The sequence below is a fragment of the Capricornis sumatraensis genome, chromosome 6, assembly GCF_032405125.1.
Source record: "Capricornis sumatraensis isolate serow.1 chromosome 6, serow.2, whole genome shotgun sequence".
NCBI classification, from domain to species: Eukaryota; Metazoa; Chordata; class Mammalia; order Artiodactyla; family Bovidae; genus Capricornis; species Capricornis sumatraensis.
In genome coordinates, this window is record NC_091074.1 from 13,030,674 (window position 1) to 13,057,561 (window position 26,888).

Consider the following 26,888-nt stretch of genomic DNA (forward strand, 5'->3'; position numbering starts at 1 on the left):
TTGAACATCTGGAAGTTCACGGTTCAGGTATTGCTAAAGCCTGGCTTGGAGAATTTTGAGCATTACTTTACTAGAGTGTGAGATGAGTGCAATTGTGTGGTAGTTTAAGCACTCTTTGGCATTGACATTCTATGGGATTGGAATGAAAACTGACCTTTATCCTACCTAAATGCAGGGGGGTTGCTGTTGTTGTTAACTCATTATTTACCTAGAACAATTTTAGGTTCACAGCATAATTGAGGGAAAGGTACAGATTTTCCATGGGTCCTCTACCCTGTATATATCCACAGCATCTCCTGCAATCAACATCCTCTACCAGATGATACATTTGTTACAACTGATGAACCAAACTGGCACATGATCATCACTCAAAGATCCCTCAACCCCTAATCTTTTTACTGTCCCCCTGGCTTGCCTTTTACAGAATGTCCTATAGTTGGAATCATTTGGTATATACATTTTTAGATTGCCTTCCTTCACTTAGTCATACGCATTTAAGTTTCTTCCATGTATTTTCATGGTTTGATAGCTCATTTCTTTTTAGTTCTGAATAATATTCCAATGTCTGGGTGTACCACTTACCTACTAAAGGACATCGTGTCTACTTCCAAGTTTTGGCAATTATGAATAAAGCTGCTACAAATATCTGTGTGCAGGTTTTTATGTGGACATACATTTTCCACTCTGAGTAAGTATCAAAGAGAATGATTGCTACAGCATAGGTCAAGAGTACTTTTAGTTTTGTAAAAAACAAAACTGCCAACTCTGCATAATCAGAGTTTCATATTGATTTCAAAATTAAACTTTTCCCTTAGGAAGGAGTAGTCATTTGGTGAATGAATGTTCAGTACTCTAATTTGTAAATTCAACTAAGGTATTTCTATATTTGGTCATTATATAGATCCAATTACTTCCTTTATTGTGAAATAGTCTAACTTGCTGTCCAATAGAGATATTTTACAGATGTTCTATTTACCTATATTTACAAACACACCCTAGCAGCAAAGTGTTATTTTCAAAGATTCATTTTGAGTGAAAGTTGCATTAAGAGCTTATTAGCTGAAAATTAATTTCTTTCCCAAACAAGCATAAAAAACTGAAAGCTGTAGGACTTCAGAGAAAAAGAAAACTGAAAAGGTGTTGCCTTCATTTGCAAGAATGTAATTTTTCTCAAAGTCCATATACTTTCAGGTAAGCTGTTCACTTAGAATAGAGAAATATTGATTGTAATAGATGGAATAAGAATGTAAAGCATATACCAAATGTATGGCATAGACCACAGCATAAAGAGATGGCACATTTTATTAATCATTCAGTATTTACGATGTGAATACTAAGCTCTGAAAGAGCCATGTTGTATATGGCATGGTTGCAGTTTTCAAAGATTGTCTGCAAATAGCCTCTCAGCACTTGAATGATCAATAAAGGCTTCTCAGTAACAGTTGGTGGTGGGAGGGTGGGAAGAATGGAGAGATTAGGATTGAAATATATATATACCATTGATAGCATGGGGCACTCTATTCAATGCTCTGCGGTGACCTGAATGGGAAGAAGTCCAAAAGGGTGGGGATATTATAGAGCTGATTCATTTTGCTGTACAATAGAAACATGTAAGAATTAAAGATTTTAAAAATTTAAAAAAATAAAATAAAAAAAGAAAGAAACTAACACAGCATTGCAAAGAAACTATGCTCCAATAAAAATTAATTTTAAAAGCATGTTGAGAAGGTTAAAAAAAACACAGTAGGAAACATCTTTCATAAACAGATCTTGGGCACATTGCAAACAGCTGCTACAATCTGCCATAGTCTTTAATACCCTGTCATAAAACAAAACCCATAAATCTAGTCTCCAATGTAGCCAGCATCTTCTCACTGCTTTCCTGCTGTGCCCTGTCACTTACAAAGCATGAGTAACGAAAACTGTACCCTCTGGAGTAGCCAATTCTCAGAGTCATTAGTTTTCCTTAATACTCCAGTTTTATTTCAAGAATGGGCAAGACAAGAAGTAAGACATTCTGTGTCACTTTAGGATAATAACATATCATGTAATTCTAGTGTCATAAAGAATTCATAAGTGATCCCATAGAGGAAAGTTCATTTGCATGCTCTCCAGAGTTTTATCTCTTCAGATGTGACCTTGTATAATTAAATATATTTGAAATATCAAGAGAAATGGCAGCGAGGCAGACAATAGAATTCTTAATTTTATCTGGTACTGAAATAAAGTGAAATTAAATTATAAGGTGCAGTCAGTGTAGTAGAAGATAAAAAATTTCAATGAAGTCCTCTCTATATGATCGTACTCATTAGCATTTATAGGAGGACAATTATACCATGTGGGGTGTAACAGGATTTTAAAACTGGCATTTCATTTCTATGGGACTTCCCCAAAAGGACCAAATGAAGTGTCCCTGAGACTCAGCTGTACATGTTACATTAAATCAGATAATTCAAATGTGCAGTTAGACCCAACACAGGGAATTCTTCTTTTTAAAATAAACAGACTTTTCAGGGGGGAAAAAAAACAGTTCTCTGTGTCACAAGTGAAATGTTGATTATTGTATCAAAAAAAGATGATTAAAACCATAACAAATATACTTCTACAGAGAAAGATCTTTACAGAAACACTAACTAAGAAATTACATTTGAATTACTTTTTCATAAAAAAGTAAATTTTAAAAGACACAAACATAATTTTATCAGAATACCTTAAAACTTGCATTCTCTTAATTTGTAACTTATGATTCTCTTTAGAGGTTTATCTTTTTCCTCCAGTTGCAGGTATAGTTTGTTTGACTATAATCAACCTAATTATGAGAATGAGAGTTTTAATTCAGTGTGATTCATTACCAAATCATTTGTCATTTGCAATGTATTTTCTTAATTCATCATATGATTTTTTTAGTCATTAAGTCGTGTCCTACTCTTCTGCATTGCTATGGAGTATGGCCTGCCAGGCTCCTCCGTCCATGGGATTCTCCAAACAAGCATACTGGAGGGGATTACCATTTCCTTCTCCAATTATATGACTTAACCTTTCTTATTATGACACATGGGTACAGAACAGAAGAGAAGTTTTGTTTTGTGTCCAGCTAAATAACATATTGTATACCTAATGCTTGTATAACTACTGCCTAGGTCAAGAAGTTAAACATTAAAGCAACTTCCCTAGTTGTCCAGTGGTAAGCACTCAGAGCACTCAGTGCTGAGGGCCCAGGTTCAGTCCTTGGACAGGAAACTAAATTCATACAGCCTCATGGTGCAACCAGAAAAATAGGAAAAAAAATCACATGCGTTGTTGGACATACACACACACATACACATATAACATACACACACAGACACACATACACATACTCTCTCTCTCCCCCTCTCCCTCCCTCTCACTCTCTCCACTCTCTGTAAGTTCATAACCTAGGAGAAACACAATTTTTTAGAATAGAAAACAAAGAACAGCATTCTCAATCCCTCTCTTGACAGCTTCTAATAAGGAACATTTCTCTACCCATTTCATCAGGTAACTGCTATCTGGAATTTATGATAATAAATTCTTGCTTTTATTTGCAATTTTATCACTTAGATATTAGATCACCACCTACTGGGCGACCACCGGGGCCTGACTGGTGGGTTACAATCCACAGGATCACAAAGAGTCGGACATGACTGAAGCAACTTAGCACACATGCAGACATCAGAATCAGAATTAATGCTCAGTCGGAATTAATGCTCAGAATTAATGCTGACACCCTACGAAGCTATGGACTGAGGCCCACCAGGCTCCTCTGTCCATGGGATACTCCAGGCAAGAGTATTGGAGTAAGTTGTGATGCCCTCCTCCAGGGAATCGAGCCCAGGGTCTCTTGCATTGCAGGCAGATTCTTTTCCATCTAAGTCATCAGGGAAGCTAAACAGTATTTTATTGAGTATACACGGTGTGTTTTTGCATCTACTGCCCAGGAGCACTCCCCACTCCTGAGCAGGAATGGCACATGCTCAGACCCTCCTGAGGCTTCAGAGACAGCAGTAAAGAAGGATGGGATCTGTTTCTCAACACTATACCTGGGAGGCGGAACTCTAAAGTGACTCCATCACCCCTTGGTGTCCTTGCCTGGTATAATCCTCAAGGATGTGATGGATTTTCTCCCATAATCAGGTTTTATCATAGGATAGCACAGTTAACCAGTGCATTTCCTTGGCAAAACGCTATTAGTCTTTGCCCTGCTCCATTCCGCATTCCAAGGCCAAATTTGCCTGTTACTCCAGGTGTTTCTTGACTTCCTACTTTTGCATTCCAGTCCCCTATAATGAAAACGACATCTTTTTTGGGTGTTAGTTCTAAAAGGTCTTGTAGGTCTTCATAGAACCGTTCAACTTCGGCTTCTTCAGCATTACTGGTTGAGGCATAGACTTGGATTACCCTAATATTGAATGGTTTTCCTTGGAAACGAACAGAGATCATTCTGTCATTTTTGAGACTGCATCCAAGTACTGCATTTCGGACTCTTTTGTTGACCATGATGGCTACTCCATTTTTTCTGAAGGATTCCTGCTCACAGTAGTAGATATAATGGTCATCTGAGTTAAATTCACCCATTCCAGTCCATTTTAGTTCGCTGATTCCTAGAATGTCGACGTTCATTCTTGCCATCTCTTGTTTGACCACTTCCAATTTGCCTTGATTCATGGACCTGACATTCCAGGTTCCTATGCAATATTGCTCTTTACAGCATCGGACCTTGCTTCTATCACCAGTCACATCCACAGCTGGGTATTGTTTTTGCTTTGGCTCCATCCCTTCATTCTTTCTGGAGTTAGTTCTCCACTAATCTCCAGTAGCATATTGGGCACCTAGTGACCTGGGGAGTTCCTCTTTCAGTATGCTATTATTTTGCCTTTTCATACTGTTAATGGGGTTCTCAAGACAAAGCTAGTGGAGGTGATGGAATTCCAAAAGAGCTATTTCAAATCCTGAAAGATGATGCTGTGAAAGTGCTGCCCTCAGTATGCTAGCAAATTTGGAAAACTCAGCAGTGGCCACAGGACTGGAAAAGGTCAGTTTTCATTCCAATTCCAAAGAAAGGCAATGCAAAAGAGTGTTCAAACTACCGCACAATTGCACTCATCTCACATGCTAGCAAAGTAATGCTCAAAATTTTCCAAGCCAGGCTTCAGCAATACATGAACCGTGAACTTCCTGATGTTCAAGCTGGTTTTAGAAAAGGCAGAGGAACCAGAGATCAAATTGCCAACATCCACTGGATCATGAAAAAAGCAAGAGGGTTCCAGAAAAACATCTATTTCTGCTTTCTTGACTATGCCAAAGACTTTGATTGTGTGGATCACAGTAAACTGTGGAAAATTCTGAGAGGGATGGGAATACCAGACCACCTAACCTGCCTCTTGAGAAATCTGTATGCAGGTCAGGAAGCAACAGTTAGAACTGGACATGGAACAACAGACTGGTTCCAAATAGGAAAAGGAGTACGTCAAGGCTGTATATTGTCAACCTGCTTATTTAACTTATATGCAGAGTACATTAAGATAAAGGCTGGACTGGAAGAAACACAAGCTGGAATCAAGATTGCTGGGAGAAATATCAATAACCTCACATATGCAGATGACACCACCCTTATGTCAGAAAGTGAAGAGGAGCTAAAAAGCCTCTTGATGAAAATGAAAGTGGAGAGTGAAAAAGATGTCTTAAAGTTCAACATTCAGAAAATGAAGATCATGGCATCTGGTCCCATCATTTTATGGGAAATAGATGGGGCAACAGTGGAAACAGTGTCAGACTTTATATTTTGGGGCTCCAAAATCACTGCAGATGGTGACTGAAGCCATGAAATTAAAAGACGCTTACTCCTTGGAAGGAAAGTTATGACCAACCTAGACAGCACATTCAGAAGCACAGATATTACTTTGCCGACTAAGGTCCGTCTAGTCAAGGCTATGGTTTTTCCAGTAGTCATGTATGAACGTGAGAGTTGGACTGTGAAGAAGGCTGAGCACTGAAGAATTGATGCTTTTGAACTGTGGTGTTGGAGAAGACTCTTGAGAGTCCCTTGGACTGCAAGGAGATCCAACCAGTCCATTCTGAAGGAGATCAGCCCTGGGATTTCTTTGGAAGGAATGATGCTGAAGCTAAAACTCCAGTACTTTGGCCACCTCATGCGAAGAGTTGACTCATTGGAGAAGACTTTGATGCTGGGAGGGATTGGGGGAAGTAGAAGAAGGGGACAACAGAGGATGAGATGGCTGGATGGCATCACTGACTCGATGGACGTGACTCTGAGTGAACTCTGGGAGTTGGTGATGGACAGGGAGGCCTGGCCTGCTGTGATTCATGGGGTCGCAAAGAGTCGGACTCGACTGAGTGACTGAACTGAACTGAACTGAGCACAGTTAACTGTAGGCTTCCCAGGTTGTGCAATGATAAAAAATCCACCTGCCAGTTTAGTAGATGTGGGTTTGACCCCTGGGTCAGGAAGATCCCCTGGAGGAGGAAATGGCAACCCACTCCAGTATTCTTACCTGGAGAATCCCATGGACAGAGGAACCTGGTGGGCTACAGTCCATGGGGTCCCAAAAGAGGCAGACACAACTAAGTGACTGAGGATGCATGTACAGTTAACTGCATAGGTATAGTTGGTGATGTGAGGGAATATATACTATTCAAAAGGAAAACAGACAGAAACTATGAGATTGATTCAGAGAGCATGCACAGAGAAAAAGCCAAGACTATGACTGTATGAAAGTGAAAGTGAAAGTCACTCAGTCATGTCTAACTCTTTACAACCCCATGGATAGAGTCCATAGAATTCTCCATGACTATATGACCTTCTGGTAAAACTTGAGAAAAATCAAAGATCAGAGTATTCAATCCTATGTACTGTTGTCTCTAGAGTTAAGGGTGTGCCTCACAGAACTGGAGACACAGAACCTAGAGAGCTACTTCTTAGGAAACAAGGGCTTTGCTCTTCAGACATCTCAGCAGAAGCCAAAGACAGAGAATGAATTATCTCTAAAACAGCTGTGGAGATATCTTTGCTTAACAGAATGAAAACCAGAGAAATCCATGCAAGGTTCATACAGTTCTGGAGAATATTATGTCAACATAAATACTAACAGACTTGGGCTGAAAAGGATACAGATAATACTGGCAGGTGAAGTGAACTGCTCAGCAGCAAACATGTGCTGAGTGTTATGAAAACAGAAGAACTACTCAGATGGAAGAATCAGGAGCCAAGAACGAGAGAGCAGAGCTGAGAGACACAGAATTAGCAGACCTTGACACATAATCAAGGGACAAGGGCTAGAGGTGAGCAGGCTGCATTTGACAACAGCCTTGGGGAGCTTTCCTGGTGGTACAGGGGTGAAGAATCCACCTGGAAATTCAGGGGACACTGGTTCAATGCCTGGTCTGGAAGATCCTGCATGACACCAAGCAACGTGCTCTGTAGCCCACCTGCTGGAACTACTGAAGCTCATGCAGCTAGAGTCTGTGCCCCACAACAACAGAGGCCCCTGCAAAGGAGAGGCCTTCACACCGCAACTAGAGAGGCGCCCCGTGCAGCGGTGAAGGCGCAGCTAGAGAGGCGCCCGGCGCAGCAGTGAAGGCCAGCACAGTCAAAGCAATTAAGTAATTCTTCAAAACAAAATGCCTTGGACCAATGAATTCCTTTCACCTTTTGCTTTTTCATTTCCTCCATTTTAACTACTCCTATCTCATCATTGCATGCTGAGTACGGGAGGAATGTGGGTTATCTGTTTAGCTTTACGGTCTAAAGAGGAAGAGTAATCGTATCCCAGGAGTGATTGTTAATTCAACAGACTATACCCAGGAGCTTCATCCATACCTGGTTTAGATGATTTAGATAATGAGATTTCAGACTATTACACTGATGAGATTTTGGATTCAAATGGATACTGCAATTTGATGAAAATTTTGGAATTCTGGGGAGGTGATGATTACGTTTTACATTTGGAAGGTACATGAATCTTTGGGGGCCGAAGGGCAGACTGTCGTGTGCAGAATCAGATTCCCGATACTTCCCTCGCCTCTGGCTTACACACGCTGTGTAACCCTGGGGCTGTCGATGAGGATTTTACTGCCGAAACTCATTTTTGTTACACGGCACACAGTTCACCTTATGATGAGGAGGTTAACGAGGTAAGCCTGCCCATCACATAAGCAGAGAGATTTCTCTGGCTGGTTGCAGAAAAAGAAGTCAGAGATTCAGAATACAAGAACGACCTGAAACATGATGCAGGCTTGAAGTGGGGCGGGACACATGGTGACCACCCCTGGGGGCTGAGAGCAGCCAAGACTGACAATCAGCAGGACACAGGACCTCAGTCCTACATCCTCAAGGAAACAAATTATGCTAATGACCAGTGAGTTTGCACAACCCTGATTCCCTTAAAAGAAAGAGGACCCTAGCAACAGTTGATATCAGGCCAGTGAGACTCAGAGTCCATCCATATCAATCCAGACTTCTGATTGCAACACTCTGAACTAATTTTTAAGCCACTAATTTTGTGGTAATTTGTTCCACAGCAATAAAAACTAATACCACTTGGTATCTTGATTGTAGCTTTGAAAATTTTTAGCTTTTAACTTCTTAGACACGGAGTGCATCACGTCTTTGCTTCTACTCTGGCCCTGGACCCCATACATGGTATGGGTCGGGACTATGACTAGTGATGTGTGTGTATGTGGTTCCTGCTTAGAGATTATTATAAATAATGTTGAAAAGAACCTTGTGCCTGTCTCTTGTTCATAGGTTAATACATGTTTGTTGAATACCTATCTAACATTGGAATTGCTGGGCCATAACATAGAAAATAAGATAGGAACGTAATGTTAAATCAATTTAAAAAGTGTTTGAAACAATTTACAAGCACACTCATCGTTTATTAGTGTCCTATTGTTTCCAGTCCTTGCAAGTACTTTTTAATCAGGCCTCCTAACAGAAGTACAGAGCTATAATGTGGCATTTTTTATTGGAGTATCATTGCTGTACAATGCTGTGTTAGTTTCTGCTGTAGACTGACGTGAAGAGGCTCTATGTATACGTATATCCAGGCTTCCCTGGTGGCTCAGAGGTAAAGAACCCTCCTTCAATGCAGGAGACATGGGTTCAATCCCTGGGTTGGGAAGTTCCCCTGGAGAAGGACATGGCCACCCACTCCAATATTCTTGCCTGGGAAATCCCTGGGACAGAGGAGCCTGGCGGACTACAGTCCATAGGGTCGCCAGAGTTGGACACGACTTAGGGACGACACCACCACCACCATACGTGTATCCCCTCCCTCTTGAGCCTCCCTCTCAGCCACCCCCACCCCGCCCTTAGGTCATCACAGAGCTCTGAGCTGGACTCCCTGCGCTACAAAGCAGCTTCCCACTAGCTATTTATTTCCCACTAGGCAGTGTGTTTTCATTTATATTTCCGGATTACTACTAATCAGTTTAAGTACTACTTTACATTTTCATTGGCCACGGATATAATCCCTTTTGCGAAGTGCCTTCACTCCCTCATTTGGCGGCATTGTTCATCTTTTTCTTACTGGTTTTGTAAACATTCTTTGTGTCTTCTAGACTGAGGCTGTCACATGGCGTTAGTATTGCAGTTATCTTCTCAGTCTGTACAAGGCAGCTGGGACTGTCATAACACAGTGCGGGTGGTTCAAACGACAGACCTTGGTTTCTCACAGTCCAGAGACTGGACAGTCCGAGGTCAGGGTTCTGGGAGGGCTCAGTCTCTGGGGTTCCTCTTTTCCTGGCTTAGAGATGGTGCTTCCTCCCTGTGTCCTCAGATGGCAGAGAGGGGCAGCACCAAACCCTCTGGTGTCTCTTCTCATGAAGGCAATAATCCTGCCACGAGGTCCCCACTCTCAGGACCCTATCTAAACCTAATTACCTCCCAAAGTCTCCATCTGCAAACACCCTGACATTAGGGATTAGAAAGTTAGGATGTCAATGTATAAATCCAGGAAGGACACAGTCATGCCCAAGCACAGCCCTTTCTTGGTATCTCAGTGCATTCTCCAACTCATTTTTACATTGTTTTCTTTAAGATTCTTAGTACTGCAAAATGTAATATGCATTCATGACCTATATATGAAAATAACCTAAAAAAAGAGTAGATATATGTATATGTATAGCTGATCCACTTTGGTCTACATCTGAAACTAAGATTGTAAATCAACTATATTCCAATAAAAATTTAAATATATATATATAATATACATTCAGAATTATGTGCAAAAAAAAAAAAAAAGAAATTGTTGTTTAGTCACAAAGTCCTGCCTGACTCTTTGCCACTCCAGGGACTGCAGCACGCCAGGCTCCTGTGTCCTCCACTATTTTTTGGAGTTTGCCCAGACTCATGTCCATTGAGTCCATGATGCCATCCAACCATCTCATCCTCTGTTGCCTCTTTCTCCTCCTGCCCTCAACCTTTCCCATCATCAGGGTCTTTTCCATTGAGTCAGCTCTTCACATCAGGTGGCCAAAGTATTCCATTCCATAATTTATCATAAAAAGAACTATTAGGGGAATATCACCCAGGGCAGGAAGCAGCACCAGGGTGCCACGTTGGACACCTAATCCTGACCAGACAAGTCACTGCCACTCACTCTGCTCAAAGCAATCTGAGCCCTATGGCAAGTAAATCCTTAGTTTTATTTATCCTTTTACCACATAAGTGAACATGCCTTGAATCTATCATTTAGTTTTGCCTTTTTTAAGACTTTATATAAATGAAGTTACATAGTAACTGTACTACCCTATTGGAAAAGCTTTGTTCAACATCTTACTTGTGGATAGCTGTATTTTACTCATTTATTACTGGGTAGCATTTCATTGAATGAATATTACACAATGCATTTGTTCTTCCTTCTATTTATAGAGATTATTAGATTTCCCAGTTAAGGAATATTGTAAATAGTGCTGCTATGAACACACACTTTCCCTGATAGCTCAGTTGGTAAAGAATCTGCCTGCGATGCAGGAGACCCTGGTTCTATTCCTGGGTCGGGAAGATCTGCTGGAGAAGGGATAGGCTACCCACTCCAGTATTCTTGGGCTTCCCTTGTGGCTCAGCTGGTAAAGATTCTGCCTGCAATGTGGAGGCCTGGGTTTGATCCCTGGATTGGGAAGATCCCCTGGAGAAGGGAAAGGCTACCCACTCTAGTATTCTGGCCTAGAGAATTCCATGGACTGTACAGTCCAGTCGCTATACTATACAATTTCCAGTGACTCAGTTCTTCATATCAGGTGGCCAAAGTATTGGAGCTTCAGCTTCATCATCAGTTCTTCCAATGAACACCCAGGACTGATCTCCTGTAGGATGGACTGGTTGATCTCCTCTCAGTCCAAGAGACTCTCAAGAGTCTTCTCCAGCACCACAGTTCAAAAGCATCAGTTCTTCAGTACTCAGCTTTCTTTATAGTCCAACTCTTAAATCCATACATGACCACTGGAAAAACCATAGCCTTGACTAGATGGACCTTTGTTGGCAAAGTAATGTCTCTGCTTTTTAATATGCTGTCTAGGTTGATCATAGCTTTCCTTCCAAGGAGCAAGCTTTTTTTAATATCATGGCTGCAGTCACCATCGGCAGTGATTTTGGAGCCCCAAAAATAAACTCTGTCACTGTTTCCATTGTTAATCCATCTATTTGCCATGAAATGATGGGACTAGATGCCATGATCTTTGTTTTCTGAATGTTGAGTTTTAAGCCAACTTTTTCACTCTTCTCTTTCACTTTCATCAAGAGGCTCTTTAGTTCTTCTTCACTTTCTGCCATAAGGGTGGTGTCATCTGCATATCTGAGGTTATTGATATTTCTCCCAGCAATCTTGATTCCAGCTTGTGCTTCATCCAGACCAGCATTTCCCATGATGTACTCTGCATATAAGTTAAATAACTTATATGCAGGGTGACAATATACAGCCTTGATATACTCCTTTCCCAATTTGAAGCCAGTCTGTTATTCCATGTCCGGTTCCAACGCTTGTTTCTTGACCTGCATGCAGATTTCTCAGGAGACAATTAGGTAAGGTGATCTGGTATTCCTGTATCTGAGAATATTCCACAGTTTGTTGTGATCCACACAGTCAAAGGCTTTAGTATAGTCAGTGAAGCAAAATTAGATGTTTTTCTGGAACTCTCTTGCTTTCTCTATGATCCAGTGGATGTTAGCAATTTGATCTCTGGTTCCTCTGCCTTTTATAAATCCAGCTTGATCATCTGGAAGTTCTTGGTTCATGTACTGTTGAAGCCTGGCTTGGAGGATTTTGAGCATTACTTTGCTAGCATGTGAGATGAGTGCAATTGTGTGGTAGTTTGAGTATTCTTTGGCACTGCCTTTCTTTGGAGTTGGAATGAAAACTGACCTTTTCCAGTCCTGTGGCCCCTGCTGAGTTTTCCAAATTTGCTGGCATACTGAATGTAGCACTTTCACAGCATCATCTTTCAGGATTTGAAATAGCTCCACTGGATTCCATCAACTCCACTATCTTTGTTTATAGTGATGCTTCCTTAGGCCCATTTGACTTCCCATTTCTGGATGTCTGGCTCTAAGTGAGTAATACACCATCATGGCTATCTGGGTCATTAAAATATTTTTTATACAGTTCTTTTGTGTATTCTTGCCACCTCATCTTAGTATCTTCTGCTTCTCTTAGGTCCATACCATTTCTGTCCTTTATTGAGTCCATCTTTGCATGAAATGTTCCCTTGGTATCTCTGATTTTCTTGAAGAGATCTCTAGTCTTTCCCATTCTATAGTTTTCCTCTATTTCTTTGCATTGCTCACTGAGGAAGGACCATTTATGTGTCCACACAAATTTTTTAAGATCACCTTTTCAAGCCCCAAAACCTGTTTGGAGAGGCTTGACATCTTTATAGTATTAAATCTCCCTATCTGTAAACACAGTGTTCATTTTGTTTATGTCTTCTTTATTTGTAAAATTTTGCTAGACTTGATGCTATTGTAGATAGTGGGCTTGGAAACTTTTTAAAATTTTTAAATTACTAGTCTCTGGAATACAGACAATTGATTTTTATATATGGAGCTTGCATCCAGCATTTTACTTCTAAGAATTATAATAGTTTAGGTTTGGATTGTTTAGGATTTTCTGATCACATAGCAAGCCATCTATCAATTTTGAAAATACTGTCTTAGTTGTTCCTTTCATGTTCTTATGCATTTCTTTTTCTTAAATTTGTTGCACTACTGAACAAAAGGATTATTACCTTGATGGTATGTTGTGTGTAGTTTAGTAAGAGTTCTCTGCTTGACAGAAACTAACTCATCAATAACTCATTATTTTTACCAGTAAGTTGTAATTTTATCTTCAATAAATACCAAATGCACATTTATATCTTTTTATGTATGTAACAATTTGTGTTGTAAGATATATCATATTTAGTTTTTATTTATTTATTACTTTTTTCTAAGTAAAATCCTGCTGAACTCAGCACAGTCATTGACAGGTTCAATATTACTCATTATTGGGGCTTCTTGTACCTCTTCACTGTAACTCTATAAGCAAAGATGTTTTAATAGTCCCATCTCATAATTGAAGGCCAACAATGGAAACTGAGAGTCAGACAATTTTAAGAATATCCTGAAGGTCACAGACAGAAGTGGTGGAGCTGGGACAAGCTCTGACAGTCAACCCTGGCTCCTCCCTTTTAACTGTGATGGCTTAAGTCCTCCACATCTATTTAGATAAGACCACCTACACATTTACAGGTTTCTCTGGTGGCTCAGAGGGTAAAGAATCTGCCTGCAGTGCAGGAGACCTGAGTTCGATCACTGGGTCAGGAATATCCCCTGGAGAACGGAATAGTTACCCACAGTATTCTTACCTGGAGAATTCCTTGGAGAGAGGAGCCTGGCAGGCTATAGTCCATTGGGTCACAAAGAGTCAGACATACTGAGGGACTAATACACACACATACTGTATACATTCACATGAAAACACTACGTGAACCTGTTAGCAAAGTTTGCTTTAAATTGTCTTTGCTTTAAATAAAGTCTTTGGTTTTTCAACAGTAACTTTTTCTTTTTAAAAGTTTTAATTGGAGGATAGTTACCTTACAGGAGAAGGCAATGGCACCCCACTCCAGTACTCTTGCCTGGAAAATCCCATGGATGGAGGAGCCTGGTAGGCTGCGGTCCATGGGGTCTTGAAGAGTCGGACACGACTGCGCGACTTCACTTTCACTTTTCACTTTCATGCATTGGAGAAGGACATGGCAACCCATTTCTCCAGTGTTCTTGCCTGGAGAATCCCAGGGACAGAGGAGCCTGATGGGCTGCTGTCTATGGGGTTGCACAGAGTCGGACATGACTAAAGCGACTTAGCAGCAGCAGCAGCAGTTGCTTTACAACGTTGTGTTGGTTTCTGCTAGACAACGTGATCCAGCCATATGCATACATGTATCACCTCCCTCTTGAGCCCGACCCTCCCACCAGCCCCTGTTCATCTCGCCCCTCTAGGTCATCACAGAGAAGCAAGCTCAGCTCGCTGTGCTATCCAGCATCTTCCCACTAGCTAGCTATTTTACACATGGTAGTGCATGGCACCCCACTCCAGTATTCTTGCTTGGAGAATCCCATGGACAGAGGAGCCTGGCAGGCTTTACAGTCCATAGGGTCGCAAGAGTCGGACATAATTAGCTACTAAACCACCACCACCACTGTGCATATATGTCAATGTTACTCTGTCAATCGGTCTCACGCTCTTTCCCCGCTGCTGTGTCAAAAAGTCCATTCTCTATGTCTGCATCTCCATTCTGGCTCTGCAAATAGGTTCATCAGTACCTTCCAGATTCTATATATATATACATATGTATGAATATATGATATTTGATTTTCTTTTTCAGACTTGCTTCACTCATATAACAGGATCTAGGTACATCAACCTGAGTTCAACTGACTCAGAATTGTTTCCTTTTTTATGGCTAATTTTATATGTGTATATATATGTCATATATATGCACCACATCTTCTTCATCCATTCATCTGTCATAGAATCTAGGTTGTGTCCATGTCCTGGCCATTTTAAGTAGTGCTGCAATGAACACTGGGGTGCATGCACCTTTTTCAATTATGGATTTCTCAGGGTAAATTCCCAGTAGTGGGATTGCTAGGTCACGTGATATTTTTATTTCTAGGTTTTAAAGGAATCTAAAAGGAGAAGATTTTAACCCAACCCCGTGCCAACATGTGGAGAAGAGAAGGCTGTGGCCTGTGTAGAAGTTCAGCAGAATTTCTTGTAAGGGTTTTATCCAGAATCTTGTTACTGGATGCTTTGCTCTGTATTTATCTGTCTTTATTATGGGCTTCCCTTGTGGCTCAAATGTAAAGAATCTGCCTGCAGTGTGGGAGACCTGGGTTCAATCCCTGGGTTGAGAAGATCCCCTGGAGGAGGGCATAGCAACCCACTCCAGTATTCTTGCCTGAAGAATCCCACAGATAGAGGAGCCTGCTGGGCTACAGTCCATGGGTTGGCAAAGAGTAGGATGTGACTGAGCAACTACGCATGGCACAGCATATGTTCAAGGAAGTTAGGTCCCTCACCACTTCTCACTTTCTCCTTTCTCATCCCCATCCTTCCACTCAACCAGAATCCTTCCACCCCTACTTTATCCTATGCATGAGCTAGCGCTTTGGTAAGATGGCCTGACAAGGAGAGAGATTTGGCTTCAGTTTATAGTAAAACGTCACTGGAATCCAGAGCCAACACTGCATTATTTTGTCAGTGATGGTGCCTGGGTGCACGCATTCACTACAGGAAGATTCCATTATCTCATGTTCGTGATTTCACAAGGGTTTTGATGGATGTCTAACCCTTCCTTTTGCTGCTGTGTAATTATAGACAGAAATAACCACAAGTCTGAATTATAGCAGCGTAAGAGTGACATGCAAGGCAAATTAGGTAATTTTAAAGTAATTTCTTTGTATGTGAGGTAAAAGGAGGAATCATAATAAGATCTTAGTGGGGATACTTGTGCATGTAAAGTACTTTTTGCTGGAGACACATCTTATTTAGAATTCTGATCCTACAGAGAACCTTTTCCTTTTATTGATGCAGGGGGCCAGGGTGGGAGGGAACTGATTGTGGGCACTGACCCCGGGTTAGTGGGAAGAGAGGGAATATGTTGATTGCCACTAGCCCTATTGACTGATCTGCTTACAATTCTTGTAAATTATGTTTCATAATTGACCTGGTAAAGGCTGAAAGACAGTCAGTTGACCATAACAGATATGTAGATACGTCCTAGGAGATGATGGCAGACTTGTTAGCTAAGTGAACGAGGACCATGGTGATTCTGTGTCATCTATTAAGTAGCCTGTGCAGACCTTCTCAGGCTTCCCAGATAGCTCATTGGTAAAGAATCCAGCTACCAATGCTGGAGATGCGGGTTCGATCCCTGGTCCAGGAAGATCCCCTAGAGATGGAAATGCAACCCACGCTAGTATTCTTGCCTAGGAAGTCCATGGACAGAGGAGGCCTGGAGGGCTACAGTCCGTAGGGTCACAGAGTCAGACACAACTTAGTGACTAAACAACCACAACACAAGCACAGCTTCTCAGGGCGTGGGATGCCCATGCAATGTTCTCCTCTCAATGCAGGACACTGCTTTCCATACAATCACATTGTGAGCTGCTTTTCTAGCCTTCTTGCCTTTAAGGGGCCATTGCAACACTTTAATCTTGGGCATTTAAAACCAATTCATTTCTGTATCTGATTTAATAAGTTACAATTCTAGCGCAAATCCAAAACAGAGGTTTACTACCTTTCTCCTATTTCTCTTATAAATGCCCACTGTGTTTGAACAAATTTCAGGCTTTTTCAAGGAGCCTTAGACAATAGCTTTATTATTTTCCACAAATTGGATATATCAGCCTATTAGCAATGGGATTACTATTTCTGTCATCAGCAGTTTAGCCTGGTACTAAATGTTTATAGATTTCTAGTTAATTAAAAGAAAACTCAAATTTCTATTGAGTTACTAAATTTACATTTCTCTGATATAATTGTATATGTTTTAATCATCAATGTTCATTTAGACCAAACAGGCACATAGTATTTAAATAATTTACAGCTAGTACCTAATTGTGAAAGTATAAAGTTTTCAATCAGCTATAAGATTTCAGAGTTCTGGTCCTTCTTTACTAGAAATCTTTTAATTTCAAAATTCAAAAAGAACAAAACCATTTTCTGATTTTTGACTCATAGACCCACACTTTGTGGAAGCTGAATTTAAGTTTGCTATCATTTCCAGGATTCAGCTTTTAGTCATTGGTAAGAGCATGTGAGGAAGGACAAAAGGTGACACAATACAAAAATATATCAAGCCAGCCAGAAAGAAAAGGTTACCATGTCATATGGGGCTGGGCAAAAACCCAAACAAATATTCTGGCCAATCCACTTTTTTCTTTTTAAGAATTTGCTGAAAAACTGTCATGTTTTAGAAAGTGATATGAGTATAGAATTGAAAATGTTTTTGAAATTTAAGCCTTTTATGTTTTCTGTTTTACTGTGTTCTTGATAAAGATGTACAGAAGTCATATTCTGAATCCTATATGATACTGGGCACCTTCACATACATAAGAAAAGTAATATTTAATCATCACAAGAACCCTGCACCCTAAATATTCTTTTATCCTCATGTTGAAGGTAAGGAAATCACGCCTCAGAGATTTTTAAGTGTTTATCCAAAGGTGCATATCTAACAAACAGCAGAGGCAGGATTTTAACCCATGTTTAAAATTTTAAGTCTAATGGCCTTTCATTCGTATGACGTTCAGATATTAATGTAGATAAGTAATACCTGTTGACTTGAGCACTGGTTAAGCATCTACTGTATCCCCAACACTGAGTGAAGAAATGGGGAAAAAATACATATTTAGCTGGAGATATCAGTGATCTATGGAGAAGGAAATGGCAACCTACTCTAGTATTCTTGTCTGGGAAATCCCATAGAGAGAGGAGCTTGGTGGGCTACAGTGCATGGCGTCACAGAGTCAGACACAGCTTAGCGGCTGAGCATGCCGCTGCTAAGTCACTTCAGTCGTGTCCGACTCTGTGTGACCCCATAGATGGCAGACCACCAGGCTCCTAATCTAAACGACAGCATTTCTAAATTGAACGATTTTAAATATACCTGGTATATTTCATTAAAATATATGTGGTACACAACTTTCTTATCCATTCATTTGCTGATGGACATCTAACTTGCATGAAGCAGGGCACTCAAAGCTGGTGCTCTAGGACAGCTCCGAGGGATGGGGTAGGGAGGGAGGTGGGAGGGGTTCAGGATGGGGGACACATGTATATCCATGGCTGATTCATGTCAGTGTATGGCAAAAACCACCAAACAATTGTAAAGTAGTTAGCCTCCCCAATTAAAATAAATAAATTTTAAAAATATATGTGGTACATTAGAGTGGTTTAGTTTAGACATTTTAAATAACATTTTCTCTGCTGACTGTGACTGTTTGATAATTATTAAATTACTCTCCATATGACTTAGACCATGGCACTGTTAAATAATGATCAGTCATGTAAGACCTGTTGATGGCATCCTTGTTTTCATTCTGTGTGATGCTTACCAGTTAGTTTTTAAATAAAAGAGACATGTATGTATGTGTGATATGTATGAATGTTTCTTCTTGCAAAATGTGCCCTCTAATAATTAGCTTTCTAAAATATATACTGCTCTCACAAGAAATTGAACGATTTCTTTGTCTTTGGTCCTGCATGTCCAGAGAAAGAGGCAGGACACATACAGGACTGGAAACCCTAACTCCCTCCATACGCCAGGTCACTGGACTAGAGACGCTGGAGCGAAGTGTGGATTTCCCACCTAAAACAATTCCGTAAGCCAGAGCTCACTCCACGCTCACCACCGCCCCTATCCTGTCCTAACTGATATCACAGAATTAAAACAACCCCCCAGGCAAAGGCACCCTGTCCAAGATAAGCCTCCTCCCAGAATTAATCTTCAGAGCCTCAGCCCTTTGCAGGTCACCTACACAAAATGCTTCTCTATCTTGAGCAAAGATTCACTTATGTATTAAGGGAAAATTCATCTGCCTATCCTCTCTGGTCCAAGACCACTCTTATTTTTTTTAAGCATCGTTGTTTTACAGTGTTGCTGTGTTCCTTCCGGCTGTATAACATGTGAATCAGCTATACGGATACATTTATCTGGGCTTCCCAGGTGGCTCAGGGGAAATGAAACCACCTGCAAAGCAGGAAAGAGACACAGGTTCCATCCCTGGGTCAGGAAGATCCCCTGGAGAAGGAAATGGCAAGCCGCTCCAGTATTCCGGCCTGGGAAATCCCACGGACAGAAGAGTCTGGCAGGCTACAGTCCATGGGGTCCTAAGAGTCAGACACAACTTAGCAGCTAAATCGGCAGCCAGCAGCATGCATATGTCCCCTCCATCTTGAGACCCCTTCCCCCCAGGACTGAGTTGGGCTTCCTGGGCTGCACAGCAGCTTCCCGCTAGCTAGCTGCTTTACACGCTAGGTAGTCTGTACGTGTCAATGCTACTCTCCCAGTTGGTTTCAACCTCCCCTTCCCCTCTGTGTACGCTCGTCCATTCTCTACGTCTGTGTCTCTACTGCTGCCCTGCAAATAGGTTCCTCTGTGCCATGTTCCTAGATTCCACACACATACATTCATGTACAGTTTTCTTCTTTTTCTCTTTCTGACTTATTTCACTCTGTATTTTGATTCTGCCTCTAGCATGTAGATGTCATCTTACCTTTATTATGTAATTAATGCTACTAATCTATAACTACGTTTATAAGTCATCAATTCTTGGCTTTTCATAAGACAAACTAAAGTGTTACCTTCTACCTACTACTTCCTGTCCCTCTGTCCTGTGACAGATGGCCTTTATCTTTCTGAATCACAGTTTTTTGTAAATAAGAATACTAGTGTTTCCTCCTGGATATCAGAAGATTCAATGCTTAAGATGGCCTTAAACTTATTTTATTATAAAGCATCCATTACTTCCAGTTGGAGAAGGAAATGGCAACATACTCGAGGATTCTTGCCTGGGAAATCCCATGGACAGAAGAGCCTGGTGGGCTATGCATGGGGTCCGAGAGAGTCGAACAGGACTGAGCACACACATAGCTTCCTTTTGTTGATAATAATCTCAGTGTCTCAATTATTTATGGTATTTTTTCCCAATTATTTATGGTATTTTTTCCTTCTTTAAATATAAATGAAACAGTGGGAACATAAAAAATGTATAGATTTACTATATACAAATAGAAATAATATTGACAATTTTATGAAAATATCCTTTGTAATGTCATGAAAGTATCTTGCTTTAAGGAAATATAAAATGTTAGCCAACTTACAAAAGAAGTTTTCTGCATGTAAACAATTTTCCTAGAAAATCTAAGTACTTGTAATCACACCTGCTGTGTGGCACAAATGAGGAAGAACAGAATGTAAGTCTGATAATAACCAAAAAAAAAAAAAATCACAATTTTAGATACCGGAAGCCCTTGGTTTGTGGTTAGTCTGTATTTAAATGAATACCAATGGTCATCAGTAGACTTTAAACACTACAAGAGCCCAGAAATTGTATGAGAGACCTTGATAGGCTTTTAGAAATTCCATTATATTTCAGTGAGAGTTCCAACTGTTTCTCAGGATCACCACTTAACTGCAATTGTCTGTGGAGAATGCACTCTTCAGAGCAGAGTGGAGCTGTAGCAGCTGGCAAAGAAAGAAAAAAAAAAAATGGGTCATGCAAGAGTAAATGAAAAGGCTCATAGCCATCTGTGTGGGCTCTCTCCACAGCTCTTCAAAGTGCAGCATCGAATTAAAAACCAGACTCTTCTCTCAGCTTTCATTAGCTGCCATACAACTTAAAGGACCATGTGATTTCCTTCTATTCTGGCCAGAGGGTTGCACATTTTCAGAGAACCCTATACTGGAGTGGGTTGCCATTCCCTTCTCCAGGGGATCTTCCCTACCCAGGGATCAAACCCAGGTCTTCCACATTGCAGGCAGATTCTTTACTCTCTGAGCCGCCAGGGAAGCCCCAAACCATCACATGACCCAGCAATCCCACTATGAGGCAAATACCCTGAGGAAATTAAAGTTGAAAAAGACACATGTACCCCAATGTTAATTGTAGCACTATTCCCTGGTGGCTCAGAGGTTAAAGCATCTGCCTCCAATGCAGGAGACCCAGGTTCGATCCCTGGGTTGGGAAGGTCCCCTGGAGAAGGAAATGGTAACCCACTCCAGTATTCTTGCCTGGAGAATCTCATGGACGGAGAAGCCTGGTAGGCTACAGTCCATGGGGTCGCAAAGAGTCGGACACGACTGAGTGACTTCACTCACTCACTCACTCAGGACATGGAAGCAATCTAGATGTCCATCGACAGATGAATGGATAAAGAAACTGTGTTACATTTACAAAATGGAATATTTGGTTCAGTTCAGTCGCTCAGTCATGTCCAACTCTTTGCAACCCCATGGACTGCAGCACGCCAGGCTTCCCTGTCCATCACCAACTCCCAGAGCTTGCTTAAACTCGTGTCCATCGAGTCAGTGATGCTATCCAATCATCGCATTCTCTGCCGTTCCCTTCTCCTCCCACCTTCAATATTTCCCAGCATCAGGGTCTTTTCCAATGACTCAGTTCTTCCCATAAGGTGGTCAAATTATTGGAGCTTCAGCATCAGCATCAATCCTTCCAAAGAAAATCAGGACTGGTTAGATAGTCTTGCTGTCCAAGGGACTCTCAAGAGTCTTCTCCAACACCGCAGTTCAAAAGCATCAATTCTTCGGCATTCAGCTTTCTTTACTGTCCAACTCTGACATCCACATACGACTACTGGAAAAACCATAACTTTGACCAGACAGACCTTTGGTGGTAAGGTAATGTCTGTGCTTTTTAACATGCTGCCTAGGTTGGTCATAACTTTTCTTCCAAGGAGCAAGTGTTTTTCAATTTCATACTGCAATCACCATCTGCAGTGATTTTGGAGTCCCAAAACAAAGTCTCACTGTTTCCATCGTTTTTCTCTCTATTTGCCATGAAGTGAAGGAACCAGATGCCATGATCTTCGTTTTCTGAATGTTGAGCTTTAAGCCAACATTTTCACTCTCCTCTTTCACTTTCATCAAGAGGCTCTTTAGTTCTTCTTCACTGTCTGCCATAAGGGTGGTGTCATCTGCATATCTGAGGTTATTGATATTTCTCCCGGCAATCTTGAGTCCAGCTTGTGCTTCATCCAGCTCAGGATATTGCATGATGTACTCTGCATATAAGTTAAATAAACAGCGTGACAATATACAGCCTTGACGTACTCCTTTGCCAATTTGGAACCAGTCTGTTGTTCCATGTTCAGTTTTAACTGTTGCTTCCTGACCTGAATACAGATTTTTCAGGAAGCAGGTCAGGTGGTTAGTATTCCCATGTCTTTCAGAATTTTCTACAGTTTATTGTGATCCACACAGTCAAAGGCTTTGGCATAGTCAATAAAGCAGAAATAGATGTTTTTCTGGAACTCTCTTGCTTTTTCCATGATCCATCAGATGTTGGCAATTTGATCTCTGGTTCCTCTGCCTTTTCTAAACCCAGCTGGAACATCTGGAAGTTCACAGTTTATGTACTGTTGAAGCCTGGCTTGGAGAATTTTGAGCATTACTTTACCAGCATGTGAGATGAGTACAATTGTGTGGTTGTTTGAGCATTCTTTTGCATTGCCTTTCTTTGGGATTGGAATGAAAACTGACCTTTTCCAGTCCTGTGGCCACCGCTGAGTTTTCCAAATGAATATTACTCAGCCATAAAAAGGGAGGCTTGTGATTCACTTCTAATAATGTGGATGAACTTAGAGCCTATTATAGAGAGTGCAGTACATCAGAAAGAGAAAAACAAAAATTGTATACTAACATAAGTGTATGAAATCCAGAAGGATGGCACTGATGAAATTATTTGCAGGGCAGCAATGGAGACAACGACATAGAGAAAAGACCTATGGACATGGGGGAGGGGAGGAAGGAGAGGGTGGGATGTATGGAGAGAGTAGCATGGAAACATACATCACCATATGTGAAATAGATAGCCAACGGAATTTGCTGTCTGACTTAGAGAACTCAAACTAGGGCTCTGGAGCAACCTAGGGCATGGAATGAAGAGGAAGGTGGGAGGGAGGTTGAAGATGGAGAGAACATTGGTATACCTATGGCTGATTCATGTTGATGTTTGGCAGAAACCAACACAATTACTGTAAATTAATGATTCTCCAATTAAAAATTAATAAAATTAAAAAGAAAAATATCACATTCCTGTCCTAATTCACTAAAATTATCCATGAGTAAAGAACTGACTTTGAAAACTGGAGCTAACATGTTACTTTAGTTTGACAGCTAGTATGCAATATAGCTTATGAGAATCTGTCTGCTTCTTTCTTAGTTAATATAATAGACTTCTTTAACACTATTAGCATGAATGGATTCTTAGAATCTCTACAATGTAGGTTTTTTTTGGAATTCAGGATTATTCTGTCTACTGAAACATTCTATCTAATGTGTATGTAAACACGTCTGTGATCCCTAAGCAATCTGTTTATTTGTTGCTTTCTCAGAGGTCAGCCTCAAACAGTCTTGACAACTAACACAGTTTAAGCAAAACTTTCTGAGAGTGATCATTTCAACTGCTCTTGAAGCACTCAGAATATCCAAAATATTTCCCTATACTGTCAGTTGCTTCACGGTCCAGACAGTAAAGAATCTGCCTGCAATGTGGAAGACCCAGGTTCAATCCCTGGGTTGGGAAGATCCCTGGAGAAGGGAATGGCAACCCACTCCAGGATTTCTTGCCTGGAGAATTCCATGGACAGGGGAGCCTGGGGGGCTACAGTCCATGGGGCTGCAAAGAGTCAGACACGACTGAGCAACCAACGCACACATTAGGTGCTGTGTTTTGTTTCTCGTGGGCTTCTGTATTTTTTATTTCCTGTCTTTAAAAAAAAATAAATTACCATCAGTCATCAGGTACTTAACGGAGAGCCAAATATAATAGCAACCAGATTAGTCCAAATGGGTAAAAATCTACCAAAAAAAACTAGTGAATTCCTGGAGAGCCACTTCAGTTCAGTTCAGTTCATTTGCTCAGTCGTGTCCAACTCTTTGTGACCCCATGAATCACAGCACGCCAGGCCTCCCTGTCCATCACCATCTCCCAGAGTTCACAGACTCACGTCCATTGAGTCAGTGATGCCATCCAGCCATCTCATCCTCTGTCGTCCCTTTCTCCTCCTGCCTCCAATTCCTCCCAGCATCAGAGTCTTTTCCAATGAGTCAACTCTTCGCATCAGGTGGCCAAAGTACTGGAGTTTCAGCTTTAGCATCATTCCTTCCAAAGAAATCCCAGGGCTGATCTCCTTTAGGATGGACTGGTTGGATCTCCTTGCAGTCCAAGAGACTCTCAAGAGTCTTCTCCAACACCGCAGCTCAAAAGCATCAATTCTTCGGCACTCAGCCTTCTTCACATCCATCTCTCATATCCATACATGACTACTGGAAAAACCATAGCCTTGACTAGACGGACCTTAGTTGGCAAAGTAATGTCTCTGCTTTTGAATATGCTATCTAGGTTGATCATAACTTTTCTTCCAAGGAGTAAGCGTCTTTTAATTTCATGGCTGCAGTCACCATCTGCAGTGATTTACAGTAATGATTAGAAGTAGAATCAGTTACTTTACTTCTCTTGCCCAGTGTAAAACAAAAATATAAGACTCTTTCATCAAAAGGCAGGAAAAAAGGATTCCTAAAATTATTTTTTCAATTAAAACATAAAACATATTCCTTTCTTCCACTGCTACCAGTGATGGCAGTTTTTTACTGGCTATTTATATCCCTCATGCCTCAGCATACTTTCTAAACAGGTACAGACCTTTGCAGGGCCTGGGGACCCTGCCCCTGCAACCTGGTGCTTGCCATCCACAGGCTGACACATCCTGCCACCTGACTTCCTTGTCAGGGTACAGTGGCTGGCTGGTCCGACCCAGTCAAGCCAGTCTTCTCCCTGCCTCAGCTCCCACCAGAAGCCGGTGGATGAATGGTGCCCAGGATGTTGACCTCTGCCAAAGGCTTTACTCAGGACCTGAATCTGAAAGTTCCAGCCTTGCTGGGGGACCCACAGTGCACATGGGTACTGCTAACCCCGGGGATGAGGAAGAACCCTCTTCTAACTAAGCACACAGAAATAGTTTATCTGTTCCAGCAACTCTGCCACTCAGAATTCAGCTTTGGAGCTGGTCTAAAATTTTTGCAAAAAATAGCTAAATAAGCTCATTGCTTCAGCATGACACATTGTTTTACCCTGCAGAAATGTGTCAGCCAAGCCAATCACCTATGTTCCACAGATGTAACTATAAATTACTGTCATTGTGGTCAAAAATCCTATCCATTCTCAAGAGATGGTTTTTATCACTCACAATATTAAAATGAAATGTGTTTGAACAATTTGTTTTTGTTGTTTAGTCACTCAGTCATGTCCAACTTTTTGGTAACTCCATGAACTATAGTTTGCCAGGCTCCTCTGTCCACGGGATTTCCCAAGCAAGAATACTGGAGTGGGTTGCTATTTCCCTCTCCACGGGATCTTCTCAACCCAAAGACTGAACCTGCATTTCCTGTATTGGTAGGCGGGTTCTTTACCAGTGAGCCACCAGGGAAGCATTTGAACAATAGCCATATCATTATATAGTTTCCTGAATGATTTTAGAGAAGACAATACATATTTGATACAACATTTCAGTATTTTGGTTTTTAAAATGTGTTATGGTATATGAATCAATCATCAAAGACCATATTCTGGAAAGTTTTTTTTTTTAATTTTTTTTTAATTTTAAAATCTTTAATTCTTACATGTGTTCCCAAACATGAACCCCCCTCCCACCTCCCTTCCCATAACATCTCTGTGGGTCATCCCCATGCATCAGCCCCAAGCATGCTGTATCCTGCGTCAGACATAGACTGGCGATTCAATTCTTACATGATAGTATACATGATAGAATGCCATTTTCCAAAATCATCCCACCCTCTCCCTCTCCCTCTGAGTCCAAAAGTCCATTATACACAGCTGTGTCTTTTTTCCTTTAAGAAAGAAATATCTCCCAAATTCTTTCACAGAATGTTCTTGGACATTTTCAACACTCGTGGAACACTCACAGAAGGCTTCATGGGAAAGGTGGCACTCAGGTTGAACCCTGTACAATTATGAGATTTTAACTCATCAACAGGGTTACAATTCAGTGTACTAGTAACAGATAGTGTGTTTGTGTGGGTTTTGCTGTTGTTATACAGGATGTGAGATTAGTCATGAACAATCTGTACTGGAGAGTTCCAAAAAGAAAATGACAATAAAAGTCTGAATATACTGAGGCTATTCTATTTCAGAAAATAATGGAAATCAGATCATACAAATCTAGTGAAATCGAGATAATAGAAGACCGTGACAAGGACCCCAAAGTGGCCATATATAAGCAAATGGGGCCACTGATTATTTTATACAACTTTTTCTAGAAAGCCTCATTGACACATGCTGTGTTGTGCTAAGTAACTTCAGTTGTGTCTGACTTTACAACCCCATGGACTGTAGCCCGCCAGGCTCCTCTGTCCACGGGATTCTCCAGGCAAGAATACTGAAGAGGGTTGCCATTTCTTTCTCCAGGGGATCTTCCCAACCCAGGGATTGAACAAGTGGTCAATAAACAGTTCATGGACCAGTTTAGGGCTGGGGAGGACCAAGTCAGGTAAATAAATGAGAAAACTCCTACAGGAGGTGCAGGTTACTGACCATCAGAACAAGG

The 26,888-nt window shown here is 41.1% G+C and overlaps 1 protein-coding gene and 1 non-coding gene across 2 annotated transcripts in view; both read left to right on the forward strand.

Moving 5' to 3' along the window:
• GALNTL6 (polypeptide N-acetylgalactosaminyltransferase like 6) overlaps positions 1-26,888 on the forward strand; it is a 1,456,655-nt gene that overhangs the window by 860,819 nt on the left and 568,948 nt on the right. The window lies entirely within an intron of this gene.
• TRNAW-CCA (transfer RNA tryptophan (anticodon CCA)) lies at positions 21,200-21,271 on the forward strand. Its single transcript has one exon. It is a non-coding gene; the product is annotated as a tRNA-Trp (tRNA).